This window comes from Enhydra lutris, unplaced genomic scaffold, assembly GCF_002288905.1.
Source record: "Enhydra lutris kenyoni isolate GAN:26980312 unplaced genomic scaffold, ASM228890v2 scaffoldscaffold1, whole genome shotgun sequence".
NCBI lineage: Eukaryota > Metazoa > Chordata > Mammalia > Carnivora > Mustelidae > Enhydra > Enhydra lutris.
The window spans coordinates 70,075,907-70,096,280 of NW_019154085.1; positions in this window are offsets into that span (position 1 = coordinate 70,075,907).

Sequence of the window (20,374 nt, forward strand, 5' to 3'; positions counted from 1 at the left end):
ATATATATATATATATATATATATATATATATATATGATGGAATACTACTCAGTCACCAAAAAAATGAAATTTTGCCATTTGCAACAATGTGGATGGAACTAGAGGGTATTATGCTGAGCGAAATAACTCAATCAGAGAAAGACAACTATCAAATGATCTCACTGATATGAGGAATTTAAGGAAAAAAAAAACAGAGGATCATAGGGGAAGAGAGGAAAAAATAAAAAAAGACGAAACCGGAGAGGGAGACAAACCATAAGAGACTCTTACTCTCAGGAAACAAACTGAGGGTTGCTGGCAGGGAGGGGGGTGGAGGGATAGGGTGACTGGGTAACAGGTATTAAGGAGGGCACGTGATGTAATGAGCACTGGGTGTTATAGGAGACTGACGAATCACAGGCCCCCTGAAAGCATACATTATATGTTAATTCATTGAATTTAAATTTTAAAATGTTTAAAAAGAAGAAGAAGAAGAAGAAGAATGGATGCTGGCCTGGCTGGGGCACAGCCTAGCAACCCCCTGGTAAGACGGTCATTGGTCTTTTGCCTACTGGATGGTGGGGCCATCTGGAGGGTCACAGGGAGGGACCGGAGGCGGCTGCACAGAGGGCTCCAGGGAGGACTTTCTACCAGTAGGTGAGTGAATATTTCAATATCGTCACAACCACTACAGCCATTCCAAAGTACACCAGTTGAATGAAGGGCCTAAATGGGTAACATTTGGCTGTTTTATTAAAGCTTTTTCCCATCTTCTCTTCATTCTTCTGCATGAGACAGGGGGTGCCCCAGACCACAGCCCCCTGGAGAGATGCCTAAAGAAATTAAATACACACATAGTTGCAGAATCGGTCTTAGAAGTGTTATCTGAACAAAAACTAGAACTATCTTAAAATCATAACGCAACCCTCACCATACCCTACAGATCTTGACTTTCCAGCTAGCACTGAATAAATGTACATTTTTTCATCCTAATTGTTTTCAGACCACTGACTAGAATTACAGCCTGAAAAGGCCGCTGTCATGTTCAGTATACATTTTTAATAGACATCTTTAAACATTTAGACAAAATATTATTTTTAAATGGCAATTCTTTAACTGGTAAATGTAATTATCTAACTTTAAAGGAAAAAAAAAAAAAAACCCTGACAATCAAAATATTCTGTCACTGCTTTACCAAAGCACCTAAAATATCTTTTCAGCAAATGAAATGATTCTTTATTTTATGCTTTTAAAAATGCATTAGGGTAATTGCTCTGCAACAAATCACCTTCTCTGCTCTAAGCTCGGCTGCCACGTCCCTCACGTGTCCATCAATTCTGCACATTGTCATGATCTCCTGATGATCACCCAGGGTGAGTCCCCCAACAGCATGTTTGTAAGAGTATTCAGTTGAGCAATCTGCAAAATAATTATATTTCAATGGAGATATTATGCTGTGAAAAAAAATCTATTATATGTCAAGTGCTAAATGAAGCAGTTATAGAACCAAGACACATTTATTGGTGCTTTTAATCAAAGCAAATAACTTTTGCAAGCTGATCATTCCATTGTTTTTTTGCAATTTTAATTTGCTTCTTTAACAACAAAAATATATATATACTTTTCAACCAGCAGTCGTCACTTTACTTCTGAATGAACAAAACATTACATTTTTTAAAAAATATTCTTGGTTCACCAACTCCATAAAGATGGAATCTACTTTTCCCAAAGTCCTATAGCAAACAATATACAGAACCTAGTCTCCCTACAAAGGCTGTTCTGAAGTCCACATTTTCCTTGAGTCCAAAGAGAGACCGCGGGCCCCTTAACCCTCGCCGCTCGTCACAGAGGAGTTGAGGGACTATTGCTCCAATGCAAAACTTTATTTGTTCCTTTGTAAAGGTCGAAGTTCAAAGCAAAGGACATTTTTTAGAGGCTTCATGTTGAATGCAAACCTGCTTTATTCCAACATGCCGGTCATTAGCACCACAACAGCCAGAGCTTATAAACTTACTTCTCAGGACTAAATTTCAAAACATTCATTTGGATTTCCAGAAAATTTTGATTATGTAAAAAAACCACTCCTTCAAATCTCAAAATGTAATATAAAGCTGCAGACTTTCACCATACCTTGACAAGCCTGACCCCAAACACTCTGACCTACAGTATCCATGAACTCCTCATGAGAATAGTAGCTTACATTTCCTAAAGGCTTGCTATATGCCAGGTCCTACTTGAAGTGTCTATAAGCATCTTTTCCCCAAATACAATAATCCTATCTACTAAAGCCTATAATTTGCCTAATTTACAGATAAGGAAACTGAGGCTGGAAAGATTAAGTAACTTTTTTTTTAAAGATTTTATTTATTTATTTGACAGAGAGATCACAAGCAGGCAGAGAGGAAGGCAGAGAGAGAGAGAAGGAAACAGGCTCCCTGCTGCAGAAAGCCCGATGTAGGACCCGATCCCAGGACCCTGAGATCATTACCTGAGCTGAAGGCAGAGGCTTTAACCCACTGAGCCACCCAGGATCCCTAAGATTAAGTAACTTGCCCAGTGGTCTAGCTAGTTCACCTAGATGTCCCTGTTGCTGTTTAACAGACGTTGACCCCTAGCACCAAACCTGCTCAAGAAAGCCTTCAACCACGTAAAACCACTGCAGGTCCTCCTCCACATCTCCACAGCCCCCCAACCCGGGATGCTGGTCAAAGTCACTGGGACAGAAAGTCCGCCATTTCATGAAGACATAGGAAGCAGAGGTCCCAGGGTCTCCGGTCACCCCTTCCTCTGAGGCGCAACAATCCTAGCCCAGGGGGAAGTTCTGGATCACTTTCCTTCCTCCTCCTCCTCCTGCCTACAATTTTATTTGCAGAAAAGATCATTTGAAATCCTACCCAAACCTCACGGTAGGAATTCCCTTTCTAATATCTGCCTGTTTTCCAAGCAGGAAGTGTGACTAATCACAACATTGTGATTGGAAGGGCCCAGAGAGGACTCTCAGGGCTGGCTCTGATTACTCATTGCTCCTTCAGTGCCCCCTCGTGCAAGGCCACCACCAGGCAGGTGCCCAACTGCGCTTCTCCCCGAAACCCAGCACCACGGGCCACCGGGAGGAGAGTGGGCGCGCTCCTGCCTCTGGCCACCGCACGTCATGCCACTGACCCTGCTGCTGACTCTCCACTCTCCCCCTCTTGTTCCTGCGCCCCACCCCCAGCTCTACCCACTAGTTATCACTGAGCCTGGACGGTCTACAAGCCAACATGCAGATCAGTGCAGATCTGAGGAAGAGTGCTGACAAGCTTTTCCAGAACAAAGAAAGTCAAACAGATGGTAGGCCCTGGAAGAGAAAGCCATCTTGGGAATTAAAGAAAGGTATAGGTCTGTGAGAGCATGTGTGTGTGTGTGTGTGTGTGTGTGTGTAAGCACATCTGTGTGTATAGTGTATGAAAAAAATTTTTTTAAAGATTTTATTTATTTATTTGACAGAGAGAGATCACAAGTAGGCAGAGAGGCAGGCAGAGAGAGAGGAAGGGAAGCAGGCGCCCTGCTGAGCAGAGAGCCCGATTCGGGACTCGATCCCAGGACCCTGGAATCACGACCCAAGCCAAAGGCAGAGGCTTTAACCCACTGAGCCACACAAGTGCCCCATGTGTGTACGGTATATGAGATTCACGTGCATGAAGGCCAAGGACAAAGGGATCCAGGAAATGAAACCAATAATTTAGTCTCAGCGTTCTAAGGAAGAATGAGGGGGAAATAACGCTGTTTAAAAGGAAGACATCATCTGTTGCTGGAGAGATCCCTAAAGTTTAGATCAAGAGTTTTCTTCTCAGGATCACAGGAGCTGGGATTCTTTCAGCTACAGCACTGAACACTGATTACATACCAGACTCTGTGCTAAGCACTTCGCATGAATCCCAACATACACCCTATGAGATATACACTATCTCCATTTTCCGGATGAGGAAACTGGGATTCAGGAAGGTTAGGTCATTTCCTCAATGTCACACAGCTGAAACATGGTGGACTGGGAGTCAAGTTGGGCAATGTGAAAAGTTGGTGCTCTAAACTTGATGCTAATAGTTCATCTTACTCCTAAAATTAAAAACACTGTTACGCACTAATCACCACCATTTCAGGCCTTGATCCAAATACTCATACCTACTCTCACAATAGCACAGGGTCTGGGTCAAAGTTCTCAGATGCCACTGAGCAAAAAATCACTGGGGGTGCTTGTTAAAATACTGATTCTTGGCTATGTCCTAGTGATTTTGACTCATCTTGTCTGAGTTAGGTCCTAAGTATCTGCATTTCCAACTAGAATTCCTGCTGATTCTGATGGAGGGGCTCAAAGACACTGGTCTTATCTATGGCTCAGACTCCGTGTCAAGATAACCTAGATGTTTCTATCCTTACTAAACTTGAATTGACCTGCCTCACCATTTCCAGCACACTGTCACTAGAAGTAGGGATGTGAAAGTATACAACCAAAACATAGCACAACTTGGAGCGATTGTTTCTTCCTTCAGGAATTTGTTTTCACATCCGTAACAAATTAGTCTATTTCATAGACTCTCTAAACATACAAAAAATAAAAAGCAAGCCAATTTACTTCAAAAGACTGTAAGTTTTATGAGGGCACTGGGCACTTACAAGGCATGCAATTAAATACCAGTGGAAGGGCGCCTGGATGGCTCAGTTGGTTAAGCGACTGCCTTCTGCTCAAGTCACGATCCCGGAGTCTTGGGATCAAGCCCCACATTGGGGTCCCTGCTGAGTGAGGAGTCTGCTTCCCCCTCTGCCCTTCACCCCGCTTGTGTTGTCTCCCTCTTTCACTCTCTCTGTCTCTCTCAAAAAATAAAATCTTAAAAAAAAAAAAAGAGAAAGAAAGAAAAGTACCTGAGGAATGAATGAATGAATAATGAAGTCAACCTGCTCGTCATTTTTGACATTTCTACCTAACAAAGAAACTTGAAATCTTTAAAGCAGAATTTCTCAGACACAACACTATTGATATTTTGGAGCTGTAATTCTTTGTCACAGGGGTCTCCTGCACATGGTAGGACGTTTCAGGCCTCTACCCAATAGTCGCAGGCAGCAGCCTACCCACCCCTCCCTGCCCCAACACAGGACAACCCAAAGTACCTCCAGACATCGCCAGATCACTCCCAGTTGAGAACTAGTGTTTTAAAAGAAGCAAATAAAAGTGTTGCCTATTTTAATTGCTTTCAAAAGCATCTAATTCTTTACTCGTCACCATCTCCAACAGCATTATACCCTTCTTCCCCAAAAAAGCTTTTTTTTTGGGGGGGGGCTGTTGTTTGATGAAGGAGGCGGGTAAGTACAAGAGCTAAATCGTTAATCCTTATCTGCCACAAAAGAAAGTCAAGAGAAAAGGACTGAAGCCTGAAGTATCAGTGTGAGTACAGGATCTGGAAATACGGGGGGCACCAGAAGAAATAGCTAAGAGTTAGAAGTGGCTGTCCCTGGAGAAAAAGAATGGAGGGGGGAGGAAGAAGGCGGAGGACTGTAGTCATTTGTTATAAGCCTTTTTTTTTTTTTCTTAAAGATTTTACTTGTTTGAGAGAGAAAGAACATGAGCAGGGGCAGGGGCAGAAGGAGAGGGAGAAGCAGACACTGCTCTGAGCCAGGAAGCGGGCTTGGAGCTCCAACTCATGACCCTGGAATCATGACCTGAGGCGAAGGCAGACTTTAGCTTGACCGAATGAGCCCCCCAGCTGCCCCGTTGTAAGCCTTTTCTCCTCGGTTAGCTCTGGGCATCTATTACGTCCCTGGAAGCACCAGCTGGCTTAGAGCCCTGCGACAGCGGATCTCAAACCAGCGCGCGCACCCGGGCCGGTGCCATGGGAGCCCGGTGACCCCGCAGCTTTCTCGCCACGTGCCCACGGGCTGCCGGCCAGCAAGGGGCTCTCTCCCGCTCCCCCTGCAGAACCTGGGTGCCCATTATGGAGGATGACAGTGAGCCCTGTGGGGCTGTCTCAGGCTTTCCGCGCACTCCACCGGCCCGGCCATGACACGCAGTCTTCTTGCTGCCACCTGCTTGGGGCTGGGGGGCTTGCTGCTCCCTCAGACCGGAAAGCTTAGCTCCTGGAGTGCTCGCCTGTTCACCACCCTGTGCCTCCCACGGTAACCGCCCACAGAGCCCTCCCTGGCCATGCGGCTGACAGAGAACTTCCCATCCCCTTTATCACCCCGCTTGCCCTACTTTATTTCATTCACAGCACTTGCCACTCCCTGGACTAACTACTTCCTTGCACGCTCCCTGTCTCCATTGAACATAAACGCCAAAAGGGCAAGGGCTGTCTTCACCTTCATATCCCCAATACCAGAGCTATGCCTTGCAAGTAGTAGTTAAGTGGAGGGATGGCTGAACGGGAGGCCGGGTGGATGCACAAATGAACCAAGGCTTATTTGAGGTTTCTAACAGGGGAGCGGGGCTACTCCTGTACCCGACTGCAGAAATGTCCTCCTCTATCAGGGAAGGTCCACCTCTTTGCAGGCTTAGCTTTGGGAGGGACACAGTTGGAGCAATGAGGGAGGACGGACACACGCCTAGCCCACAGCTATTTCCACTCTGGCGATCAATCGGGTGAAAGGTGTCGCAGCCAGGTCACCCTCACATCCATTAAATGAGTGAACGAATACCTTCCCGCTATGAATTGGGTTCCAGCCTTCAGCTTGTATAGGTCTTGGGTTAAGATCACTTCCAGGTGGCCCCAGATGATTTCCAGAGATTGTTTCCTGTGTCCTCTTGCTTGATTTACCTATCAGAGCCTGCCATGCCCTTCCCTCCTCCTCCCACGTCAGCCCATTTCTGTCTGCAGGACCACAGCTCTCAGGGAGAAGCCTACTCGAAGCTTCACCTGATGGGTTTCAGCACATAGTTCGCCTGCTCAAACAGCTTCTTGAAGCTCTGGACATCAGACCTGCAGGAGCACAGAACGAGGAGAGCTTCTGGACTGGCAAAATAAAGACTGCAGGTGCACTTGACAGAAAGCTCCAGGAAAAGGAATTGTCCTCTGCCTCATTTGTCCTCCTGGGATTTTCATTGAGGGAGGGAGCTGAGTGGCGACATGAGCAGGCAGGGCCACTGAAAGGTCTGTATTACTTACATCTCCCAAGAGGAGGAAGCAAGCAAGCCACACGGGCTGCCTGATTTGGTCTAGAGGCAGAAGCAGGACCAAGGGGAAGAGCCCGGCCGGACTCGGGTCTGTGTTGGCTGCAGAAAAGGCAAGGCAGGGCCGGGGAAGCAGCTTGGGAGGATGGACTGGTTTGAGTAATGTCAATGGGCTCTGGGCTATAGGGTGCTCTCTAGCTGTGGTACCTGGTCCTGGGTGATTTAGGGCTGGGGCAATGTTGGCCTGGTGTGTGAGCTAGATAAGGAGGTGGTTCAGAGCACAGGCTCTGGAGAGCAGGAGAGGGAGAAAACCTTGACCATTAATTTGACCCCATAATTAACAGATGCTAGGTAGACAAATACAGAATCTAAGAAAACACAGTGAGAACATCATCACCCACATTAGCAGGCCTTCCCTTTACTTAACCTAAGCTAGATACTGCAGGCTAAAGAGAGAATGGCTAACAGATTCTAGACCTATCTGTCTCTCAGAGGGGTCTTTGCAAATATGCTTTGTGCGGTCTATTGATTTCTGTCAGCACCAAAAATCATCCTCAAAAACTATGTGGCATCATTAACAAATCAAAATCTTTTATCATTCGTATTTCTAAAATTCCTTTAACAAAAAGAGATGTACTACTGTAAGTCATGAGATTCAGAAACTATACTTTAGACAGGAAGGAAGTGTAAAAATTCCAGAAAAAGACTCTCCTTAGAAACTAGTAGATTTTTGTTTTACCAATAACATTAGAGACTTCCATTTTAGAATCAGAGCAAATCCTTTTCTCAAATTAATAAAAATGAATAACCCAAAATTGTAATAGACAATCAGACCTTGCTCTAATTCATACATTCCCGTCAATATGGATGGTGAAATAGAAAAAAAGAAAGTTGACATAACATGATTTGATTTCAAAATGAATGTGAACCCCCCTTGCACACACCTTGATGATATTAAAATATTGTTAAGAAAGTTTAATCTCGTCAAGATTTGAGTAGGTCTGTCTTTGGTGGTATCAAAAATGTTCAGAGACTTTCACTGAGTCTTATTTCTATCTCATTGTAACTTCTTATTTCTGAACAGTGATACCAAATAAACCAATGGGCATTTATAGGGCTGTGCTGTGAGTGCCCTCCAGATTATTTTTTCCTTTGTTGCCTAAGTCTCCAGGAGACACAGCAGAGCCATAAGAGCGTAAGATTGGATCAGGTGACATGTATGAAATGATGAAAGAACAATTAAGAATTCAACTGGGTTGAACCAACTACACTAAGCATCAGGTAGGCAACAAGACCAGGCCAAAGTTCCTCAGAGAGATGAGTTTCAGGTTGAGGCACCATGACTGAATAGGACTGAGGGAAATGGAGGACAAGGCCACCATTTTTCCAAGTGTGAAAAAGGATGACTGAAGGAAGAGGATAGGTGTGAACTGCCCCAGCGGGTGAGGAAGCAGAGTCTGGAACACAGTGAGTCAAAGGGCTTGACATAATAAGTAATAGGGAGCTCTAGAGGGATCTAGATGGCAGGAGTGATCATTAAAAGTTGTGTTTAGGAGCAGATTGGTGGGAGCTCTGTGCCATTTGCACTGGAAGTTCTTGGAAGAATCCAGGCCTAAGGCAGCAGGTCACTGGAGAAAAGGACAGCCCTGGAGACATTTTATTTTATTTTATTTTTTAAAAGATTTCATTTATTTATTTGACAGACAGAGATCACATGTAGGCAGAGAGGCAGGCAGAGAGAGAGAGAGAGAGAGGAGGAAGCAGGCTTCCTGCTGAGCAGAGAGCTGGATGCCGGGCTCAATCCCAGGACCCTGAGATCATGACCTGAGCCGAAGGCAGAGGCTTTAACCCACTGAGCCACCCAGGCGTCCCACAGCCTTGGAGACATTTTAAAGAGAGAAATAGCCCGGTATTCTAAATGAGGAAGCAGTAGCATAGTGGTTCAGCCTGGGGGTCATGACTTTCAGGAGCCAGAAGAAGACCTACTCCACCACTTACAACTGAATGGCTTTGCACACAGATTAGTTCTTTCACCTGAGAAATGGGACAATGACACTCACTTCCAGGGATTGGTGTGAGGATTAAAAGCACGGAAATGTGTTAGCACAGTGTCTGGTGCATAGTAAGAATCTGAAAAATGGACTCATAATATTTTTGATTGTTTACATTTTAAAAATTATTATTAGAAGATTCACTGATAATTTCCACACTTTCAGATGGGGGTGCTGGGACAGACACGGGGACAGACTGTCCCCTTAAGGAGGTGGGCTACGTGTCCCAGTAAACTAAGAGTTAAGCCAGTAGGCCCAGACAGCAAGAATTCAGGTAGAGGTCCCCAGGACAATTAAAACACCACTGTTGGGATCTAGGGACCCAAGTAAAATTCAGAATGGAAATGTACTCTTCAGCAAATAAAATATTAGAGAAAGTGCTACATTTTACTTCCAAAGCCTATCTCTTGCAAGACAGTGCTGAAAAGAAAACCTACAGTTCTATGGAAAGCATATGTTTTGTTCTGGGATTTACACTTGATCTTAGCCAAAAGGCCGAGAAGCGATTGTTCTGGGATTTAAAAAAAAGAAAAAAAAATACTTGAAGCCCCTCTGGTTAAAAAATACAAAGGAAAAAGAAAAGTTTCTGAAATGTGATCATTCGGTCCTGAAACTCACCATAATTAGAACAGACAATTGAATAATTTCTATTTTTTCTGCCGGATTTTGGCTTTCCTGGCCTTCCATAATAAAAGTTTGCAATAGTCAATTCTCAATTAGCTTTGTTCTTGGAGAGGAGCAGTGACATAGATAAAAACAAACTACAGATAATACAAAAATGATTTACTGCCACTCACAGCTCTCCCTCAGCCCCCAGCCTCTCGCCTTCTCAAAGCCCTGTGATCAGCTCCCACAGCCCCCCAATGTGTGGTGCCAGAAGGAGACTGTGGGTCACACAGATAATCTACTCAAGGGTAATGGATTTGACTACAATTTAGCATTGATTAATTATAGTGTCCAATTTTAATACAGCGCTATTCACTAACTAATTAGATAAGGTTTTTCTATGTTCTATTTTTGGCACAGAAAATTCTAAGCATAGGTACTTTGAAATTAGCAGTACTTTTGAAATTTATTAATTATTTATCCCCAACCTCACAATGAGCACTGTACCAGGGCCAGGAGACCTAACTTCTCCTCCGTCCTACCTATGACGGGGACTTTGCAACCCCAGCTAACGAATAAAGCAGGTTGGACGAGGAGGGTATCTGAGGTTGCTTCTAGAGCTATCATTCTAGTCTAGGTCATAGTTAACAATGTTTAGCTTGTTTTTAAACATGTTTGCCCTTAGACCTGTACTCATAAATTTATGGCAGTGTTTCTTAGACAGGGGAAGATTTGGGCCTCCCCGCACCGCCCACAGCCCCAGGGACATTTGGCAATGTCTAAAAACAGCCTTATTGTCGTGACTGAAGGGGAGGGAATGATAACTGGCACCTAGTGGGTAAAAAGCCAAGGACACAGCTAAACATTTTACAATGCCCAGGATCATCCTCCACAACAATGAATTATCTGGTCCAAAATGTGCAGAGATCAAAAAACCCTGATACATGGGAAGGTTTTTTGACATAGGTCGGTGGTCTGTGAATTACCCTATTTTGGAAGAGAAATAGAAGTTTAAATTACAGGATAACAGGATATGCAATTGGAACTTACTACTGAAGCACCAAAGATTCTATAAACATGAAATTTCAAAGTGACCTGCCACGTCACCAGGTAGAAATTTCTAAGAGCATTAGTAAAAACTGGGTGAGCAATTCTAAAACTTGCAAGGAAGCTTCAAAAAGGTCACAGGTGTGGATATTGGGGAGGGTTTATGAAAGTAATTCTTTGGCAGAGAGCTGCTGCCCCGTGCGACTCCAATCCCACCCTACCGGGAAAGAGCTGGATGGAGCTGTTTCGAATTCTGCCCTCAGAGGACCCCTGGGATCAGCGAGCTCAAGTCTGTGGAGCAGAAACTCCAGGAAACACTGGACGAGGAGAGAGTGCATCTAGAGGGATAGGGCGCAGAGCCCTGCTCCAGGACTGCTGTCGGAAGGATCCTGCGGAGGAGGCTTTGTAGGGCCCCAGGAACACTCTTAGGAGAAAACGATTCATCTCAAGCATCCGCTAGACCCATATGGTGCCAACCTATCTCACAATTACGCCGTCCAAGGAAAAACTTTCCTGTACCTTCTTCCTTCCAACCTCCCTGAGAATAGGCCAGGGCAGGGGAAGAGAAGTTTTACATTTAAACACATATTGAAACACTGATGAATATGCAAAACTAGACCTCTGTTTCGAAATCAAGGCTGTACCCCACACCACTGAAATCAGCATTTCTGGATTTGGGGCTCAGGCATAAGGAGTTTCTAAAAGTCCACAGGGGATGGCAATATGCAGTCAAGTTTGGGAACCAAAGACCTATGCAAGTCAAACTGAAGGAACTGTTTGTCAGTTACAGGGTGGGTCCACCAAAAGAAGTAGCAAATATTCCTAATTTATGTCCCCAACAGGATTTGGTGGGAGTTCGGGGTAGATGACTGACATGTTATACTCATCCCCCCATCCACTGCTGTCCTCACTCACACTCTCGGCACCTGTTGTCTAGACCATGACAGCAGCCAGCTCACTGGTTTCCTGCTTCTGGACTTGGCCACTCATACTCTACATTGTCCATCGTCTCCTCTATCCACACTGCTCCCGCAACCCAGTGATTTGCCAGGGGAAAAAAAAAAATAGACCATGCCCCTCCCCTACTTAAAATCCATCAAAGGCTCACCATTACCTACCTAATCAGTTCCAAGTGCCTCAACCTGGCAACCCGGGCCTGCCATGGTTCATCCCATGCCAACACCCCTCCACCTTTATCTCCTGATCTCCCCATCTCTAGGCTCTGGGAACTCTTGAGTTAATAACATGTTTCCATATTCCCAAGCCACTTCATGCCCCAGGACCTTTGCCCATGCCTTCTCCTCATTTCTTGACCTGGCTAATTCCTGCTCACCTGTCAAGATCCCAACTCCGGCATCACTCCTCCAAGAAAACTTCACTGCCCCCACTCCCCTACCCAACTCCCTTAAAGGTTGCTTTCAACAGGGCTCCTGTGTGTTCCAAAGTGAAGGGGACAGCATGTGAACAAGCACAGAGGTGACAGAGTATGGTAGGTTCTGAAAAAGCAAATAAACTCAGTATTACAGGTGCAGGTGAGAGATACAGTATGAGAGAGAGAGGAGTCCCAAACAACTAGGCACTCGGTTTCTGTCACAGGGCGGATACACACAGCCAGGAGATGCCAGCTCTCGGAAACCTGACATTCCGGGTGAAAAATGGACTCCAGCCCATCAAGGGAGAATATTCTCTGCTGAAACAATAAAAACTGACATTCATTTCAAATTTTTTGAAAAACTCACTGAAGAAAGATGAATTCCTAAATTTGAATGATAAACAGACTCTCGGTGACTCTGTAACTACAATCACTTTCACAACCCTCAGACTTTGACGAAGTTCCAGAAATACCTGGTGTTGTTTTGCATGAGAATGTCCAAGGATTCTCCTGGCCTGTGTTATTCTCAGAACCCACAAAATAAAAAAGAGTCCGCATAACCATCTGCCCCCTAAGACGATAGCCATTAAACCAGCCAGCCAAATTACAAATGGTTTCCTTTGCTGTGCTTTTCTGTTTCTTTTGCCTTCTTAGGCACAATACTTTTTAGTTCCTCTTCCAGTTGGTTCAATTGAAGAAAAGAAAATAACATTTGTTCGGCACAACATTCAGAGTATTTCTGTACCTATCCTCTTATGTAATATTCACAACAACCCTACGAAATAAGCATTATTATCTACCTCTTGCCAATGAAGAAACTGAAACTCAGGGAGATTAAGTCAGTGGCCCAAGATGACACAGTTAGTAAGATACTGTTAAGTTCCATAAAGCTGTGTCTTCATATGCCATGACGATAATGGCATAAAAGAAAAAAAGGAAAAGCACAGGATCCAGCTGAACTCCTCCAAAGCTCAGGCCAAATCCAAAGAAAGCACGACAAAGGGTGCAGAAGAAACAGCATCAGCTTCTCCCCGCTGAGTGCTGGAGTTCAACACACATGTCTCAAGGGTACTAGCGACTCTTGGATTGCCAACCTAATAGAAGGTTCTCATGTTTGTATTTCTTTATCAAAGAATGTAATTTCAGCCACAAAGCAGAGCCTTGAAGAAACAAAACACAAAGCCAAGAATATTTGCCGAGAATGTTTAAACAGCTCTGTTTTGAGATGTCAAATTGTACGCGCGTGTGTAATCTCTTCGGCTAGCAGACTTTTTCTCCTCATCTAAAACCAGGCCATTATCAGACTGTTTCTTTCCTAGAAATTGCCCTTTACTGAGAGAATGTGAACTTATAAATCAGCTTCAGGAGAACATGCTAGAAGTTGAGACCGCAGTTCTCCAACACAGTCCCTCCTTCATCACCCAAACAGATGTTCCAATGCCTGGTGTCTCAAAAGTGGGCCTCTCCAAAGTCTTAGCTACACTTTGAGAAATGGAGAGAAACTCATCTGGATCCAGCATTTCAGAAAAGGATCACTTGTAAAAAATAAATGTATATTTTAACTTGTAGTTTCAATGTGGGTTGATGTGGCCTCTTTGTACTGAAGACTCTCTAGTATGTGTATGAATCCAGGGGTGTCTTCTGGTTCTGGTGTTGTCCCCACTCATCACAGTCAGAGTTTAGCAGCTGAACACTCCAGACATTCCAAGGTTGTCTGGCTAAAGAACACTGATCTTGCAGGATGAAATGAGAATGGCACTCCAGAGCCAACCAACAATAAACTCGCATTAAAAAATATCTCATGGCATAGAAATCATGCCCAGGATTAAAGAGATAATCAATTAAGCAGCTACCATCCCCTAATCTGAGGTCCATATTTGTTCATCAAGGTTTCACGGTTGTTTGTTTCCATCCTGGCTTTATGGAAAATAAACCGACATAACATAAAATAAAGTAAAATAAAATAAGATGTTCCCGAATGGCTCATGATACCCAAGGAGACACAATACTTCTATGCTAAATTAAAGAGGTTTTTTCCAAGGTCAATGTGAGCTTTGCTGTGTGGATTGTGTTTATATATAAGATACAAGCACTTTTTAAACTGTCTGAAAATACTGGTAATCTGAAAACTATGACTTGCTTAAAATCATACACTCTGTGATGTCTTTTCAATAGTCCCTGTGATCTTCTAATATGGGGAAGTGGTTTTTACCAAGCTAACCACCAGCCTTGAAATACCTAATGATGCCCTGAGACTGGAGGGAATCATTCCAAATTGCTCTAAATTGAACTTCCCATGGTAAGAACAAAGGGTGACACTTAACTCAAGGCCAACAGCCATGGACCTTGGGGGGTCCAATTTTCCACTCAGGATTCCAGTCTTGGGAACTTCAGGATTTTAAAGTACAGTACCTCAATCTGGCATGCAGAGTGAATTTGCCCATTTACCCAGAGAAAGAGCCTATGTGGTACTTTTGTGATTTTCCTGACATTTCTCTTCTTTGCTGGAAGCTGGAGACCTCCTGGCTAGAGATGGATCTAACTGGGAAATTCTCCAAGTCACTCTCCCCTGTGTCATCATTTACCCAGGCTCACCCTAAATTTCTAAATGTTCTTAAAGATAAGCTACTTGTTCTCAAAATGCGTGTCAGCATTCTATCCCCGACCTATCACAGCAAATTATGAATGATAGAGCATATCAATTCCTCTCTGGGAAGAATCACATTTTACTAAGATATTTTTTGGTTGCAAGAAATAGAAATCCATTTGAGCTAGCTTAAGCAAAGAAAATGTGTATTATAAAAATTCTGGGGTAACTTAGGGAATTCAAGATTTGTTAAACATATTTCTTCAGAAAGAGCAAGAAGCAAGAAATTGAACATTGCTGGGAACCCCAAAAGCCAGCTTTCCATACCTCAGCATCTACCCCATTCTTGTTTTCCAACCTTCATGGTGAGAAATGGCCATAACCAGTACTTCCCTTATTGATATGCTCTTTGTTTAAGACAGCATTCACACCAACCTGTGTGCTCTTGCCCCTAATTCCATTTTTCAAGGAAACAGATTAGCTGGGCTTGGATAAGGAGCCCACCACTCAGCCAGTCATTTGTGGTTAAGGGGAGGGGTCATTTGTTCAAACATGGCTCCTCACACTGAAATAGTGGGATGGAGAGACAGACTTAGAAAATAATAGCACAGGATGCCCAGTTAAATTTGGGATCACATTAATAATAAAATATTTTATACTATACACAGGACACTAGTATATTATGAGATATTTATAAATATCCTATAGAAAAACTTTCTATATCCTATAGAAAAACATTAATAAATATCCTATAGAAAAACTTTCCGTGATTAAAAGTCGAATTAGTCTCTGCTTGAGCCAGGCACAATATTCAACAGAGGATTTCTTAGAACTTTTAATACACCAAGGCACTTCAATTCTCTGAGAGGGGGAATGGAGTGACAGTGTTTCCCAAGCTCATGTGACCTTGAAAAATCACCAAGGACGTGGTGTTGCTCAGAACCTAATCTGAAAAATGCTGACTTAAGGCAAATATATCAAGAAAGATGAATTATTCCAATTAGCAACCACGTAGGATGTCTTGATATTAAGTACATAAGAACTCCCAACAATTCTGGAGGTAGCCCAATGGAAATGTGCAGCATCGGTTAAATACACACTAAAGCCTTACACCTGCATCCTTGAGTCCCAGCCCTGATTGTTGCTCCTTTGTGTAGAGATTATTATCATAAAGGACTTGAGCTTTACTCCAAATTTACAGAAGTTGTTTCAGTATTTTACTGAGGCCAGTTCAGCCCCCTGTTCATAGGGCTTCTGGGCCATTTCTGATGCCCATAGCTCCTATCAGAATTGCTACTCTCTTTGCAATCTACGTTATGATCAGAAAAGTTCTGATTGTGGCCAGTGACACCATCAATAAGAAACGGCCACAAAAACATCGGAGCCGCAGATGAGTAGCCAAAGGTGTTTTTTCCCATCCTAAAACTCACCTTCTTGACTCTACTGTGTCTTCTCCAGGACCTTTTGACTTTAACCCTGATGCACTCCCCTAGTGTCTCTTCTCTGGGCAATTTGACTTTTTCCCTGCCCACTCTTACTCAGAACAGTTGTCTGCCTTTTTAATCCGCTAACGTACCGGCCCATGAGGATTCCTTCTGAGCATTCTGAAATGCCTCCAGAGACAGAAAAATCCCAAACGTGCTCCAGTTTGAAATACCTCTATCACGTGTATCCTCTTGAACTTGGACGTACCAGTTTTCAAAAGGTATGTGTGTCAGGAGGCAAGTATGAAAAAAGATCGAAGCTTGGAATTTACTCCATTGTAAGACCTCTAAGGACTCGTTATTACTGATTTAAACAGGGTTAATTGGAAATGTAAATGCCAACTGGATATCTCATGATTTTCAAACTTTTTAATATTTGATGACATTTAAATGTGTTTGTGGTTTTGTGGTTATGTTAAAAATAAACAGCGGAAAGAGAGAAGAGGGGGGAAAGGAGAGTTCCTTATCTGCCATGAAAAGATTTTGAATTTGCTTCAAAATAATGCAGGTGATAGGGAGTTGGGGCCGGTGTGGATGGGGCGGAACTGGCTGGGGGCTAGTTGTTGTCCTAGTTGAGGGATGGGTACGTGGCAGTGGGCGGGGCTGTTCGTTAGATATTCTGTTTATTTTTGTGTATGTTCAGAATGCTCCGTAGCAAAATATTTTAAATAAATAAATGCATGGGGTTTGCTGTTCAGGGGAACTCAAGGGTAAAGAGTGGAAGTGATGGGGCGAGTCCCACCCGCAGGTCCTAGAATGGGGTCTGAGTTGTGAAGTTGAAAGAAAGCGTGAGAGCTTGTCTTCTTTTTTTTTTAGTTTTTAAAAATTTTTAAAAGATTTTTTAATTTATTTCACACACAGACAGAGATCACAAGTAGGCAGAGAGTCAGGCAGAGAGAGAGGGGAAAGCGGGCTCCCTGCTGAGCAGAGAGCCCGATGCGGGGCTCGATCCCAGGACTCTGAGATCATGACCTGAGCTGAAGGCAGAGGCTTTAACCCACTGAGCCATCCATGTGCCCCGAGAGCTTGTCTTCTTATCTGTTGTTCCAGGTTTCATCCTACAGAGCATTTACACAGCTGAGGAACCAAAACTAAAGAGGTATTTCAGTTCTGGTAAAAACCCCTTTGCTGGGGTCCCAGACCAGCTGGGCACTGATGTGCACTCCCCAGGTTGGGGAGTTTGCCCCTGGGCTGGGTTTTTATTGGGCGGTCGCTCAAGGAGTGGACACTGAGGACTGAGCCTGTTTCGTTTGCTGTCTGTAGAAACCTTGTCTTTCTCTCCACCGGGCTTGGCAGAATGCTGGCTGCAGCTTCGAGGCTGCTTTTTGTCACTCTTACCCAAGCCTCGGGGTTGCTGATCTTCATTCTCTCATACTGCGGTGACAAGAGGGGCTCTGCAAACCCTGGCAGGAACCAGGCCTTTCTGAGAAGAGCACGAGCATGGGGCAGAGCCATCCCTCAGAAATCAAAAACAGAGTAAGGACAGCTCCTGTGGGACAATTTCCAACAGCCCAGAGCACCAGCAGCCAGGAGTGCCGAGGCCCACCCTATGCTCCATGAAAACACAGCTTTAAGGCAATTCTGGTCTGTGATTAGGTCTTATTCACGATCTGCTAGAGGCTTAAGTGTTTAGGAGAGACCGGTTATCACTTTCCTGGAAAGAGTCATTTCCAGATCAGTCCCGTTCTTGGTATCAAACCACAGGAATCCGCTCTTGCTCTTCTCAGCAAGGTAAGAATTTCCTGATGAATTAAGGGTGCCTTGGTAGCTTGCATGCCTTAGGAAAGCTGGAGAACCGGGTTAACAAACAGGCGGGAACCAAGAAGGGAAGCCGCCAGGGCCACAGCTAAAACCCACAGCCCCCGTCTCTGAAAACCGAGAGGGGCCACCCTCGTACAGACCTGGCCTTGATTGTTGTCCTTGTCCCTGCTCCTTTGCATCAGGAGCTCCAGAACTAAGTCCCAGCCCAGGTGTCCGATCCGCTGGGCCTAGGACCTCCCCACACCCTGCCTCCAGGGAAGAATGGGGAAGGAGCATCAGGGGTTTTCCCCTCTCCACTGGCTTCCTTGGGAGAACAGTGGTCATCGCTGTGAAGAATCATATGTTCCCCTCCAGTCCTGAAAAGAAGAACGCAGGTGCCCTTCAGATGCGGAAGATTTGTCCCCCAGAATGATGCCAAAGGAGTTACCCTCGGGGCTCTACCAAAGAACAGCTATGGAGTGGGAGTGAGCCCTCCTTGTTAGGGCCAGTTTTGGGGAGGGGATGAGACACTGATGAACAGCTAGGCTTCCGAGACTCAGAGGGGCTGCCTGTCTACAGGTAGGCCTTCCTCGGCCTCACCTACAGGCTTCCAACATTGACATTTAGTGCTTATTACACTCATTTTTAATAGAATGGCCTCAATGAAAAGAAAGTGATGAATGAAGAAAGCAAAGGGACCATGTTGACAATCTGCCCTTCTCGTCCTCTTTCCAAAATAAATATGGAGTCAGAGGTCTTTGCTGAGCCTGGAAAACTGCCCAAGAGACTTGATCCATTGGAATCTGCCCTTCGCCATCTGGGAAGGAGCTCTCTGCCACTGCCCGAGGTGGCCAGAGAGCACTGTGGCTCTTGGTTGCACACATCGGTATTCTCTTCAGTCATCCCTGCTGTCATTCCAGCACATACCACGCTCCCACACAGCCTGAAGACGGTTACGGTCATGAGCCTGTGCTCATTTCATAAGGTGGTCAAGAGTTAAGTCAAGTCTGGTCTCTTCATTTGTAATACTCTGCAGTTCCCAGACGGAAGAATCCATGATTGCGTCTTGGACTAGTTCAGAATTAACCCTGCAGATCTGGGACAGGGAAGCAAACCCAGACTGACTGCTTCTGAATACTTGCTTTATTCATATCAATGATCAATGGCTCTGTCTCTGCATTCATAACTGCACTTGACCCGCTGCCCGACATGTGTAATTTGCCATGCGGTATATTGCCTTAGTGATGCTCAAGGCTGTGATGGGGTAATCGCACTTCCCTTAATTGAGGGCACTTGTTTTCCCTTTGCCAATGAGGAGAGCAATTGGAAATCCTGCTGAATCCACAGTTCCTCTCGGAGGCTGAGGGGGAAGTTATAGCCATTTCCCTTTTCAAAGAATGCTTTCTGCAGATAAGCCAGGTGCCTGATAATATAAAATACCGTCCAAATGGACCCAGCCTGAGCTAATAGTAAACAAAATATCTGCTCATACCTGAAAACCAGGAAGCTATCAAAGACCACCAGCGTCCTGTCAAAAGAACTCAGGAGCTCCCTTGAATGGGCTCCCTCTGATCCAAGTTGATGCAATTTAAGTATAAAGGGGAATAATAACAGCAAGAGATTGAAATTCTTTCAATCCATAAGTTGTACTGATAGAAAAAAAAAAATCACTGTAACATCAGTCACATTTGAAGGATGCTAGGGAACCTACTCATTGTTTTGAAAACTGATAAAGGGAAAGAAGTACTTATTCTACTTTCTGCATATAAATGATACACAGTAAAGGAGGGACATTTTCTCTTTACAGAAGTGTTCCAGCTAAAAAATAAAAAATAATTGGTTGAATAAGAAAAGTTTCACTTTGCAACTTTTAATAGATAAATGAATAGAGGCAAATCTTAAGTAGATGCTCACATTGCAGAAAGACAGACAGACACCATGTGCTTCCTGATGGAGGAACCCACCTCTAGCTGTGAAGTAGCTTTCCAAGAAAGAAAGAAAGGGAGGAAGGGAGAGAGAAAGAAAGATCAATTGATCAGGTCTGCTCCAATCTGTAGGAAATATATAGGTTTGAGGAATATGTTAAATGACATCTTGAAGATGCAATCAGTAAAATCCAAACTTTCAGAAACTACAAGACAGAGAAATTTCTTCAACAATAGTAATATTACTTCTTCAATAATAACAAAAGTTGGGGAAAAAAGGAGACGAATGAGGGCCTATGTATCAAAAAAAACTGAGAAATTATAAACCATTTGCAATGCATGCCCTTGATGCAGAGCCAAAAAATACTACTAAAAATTTTTAAAAGACAGTCAGAAAATTTGAACAGTGGATATTTGATAATACTAAGAAATTATTCATTTTTA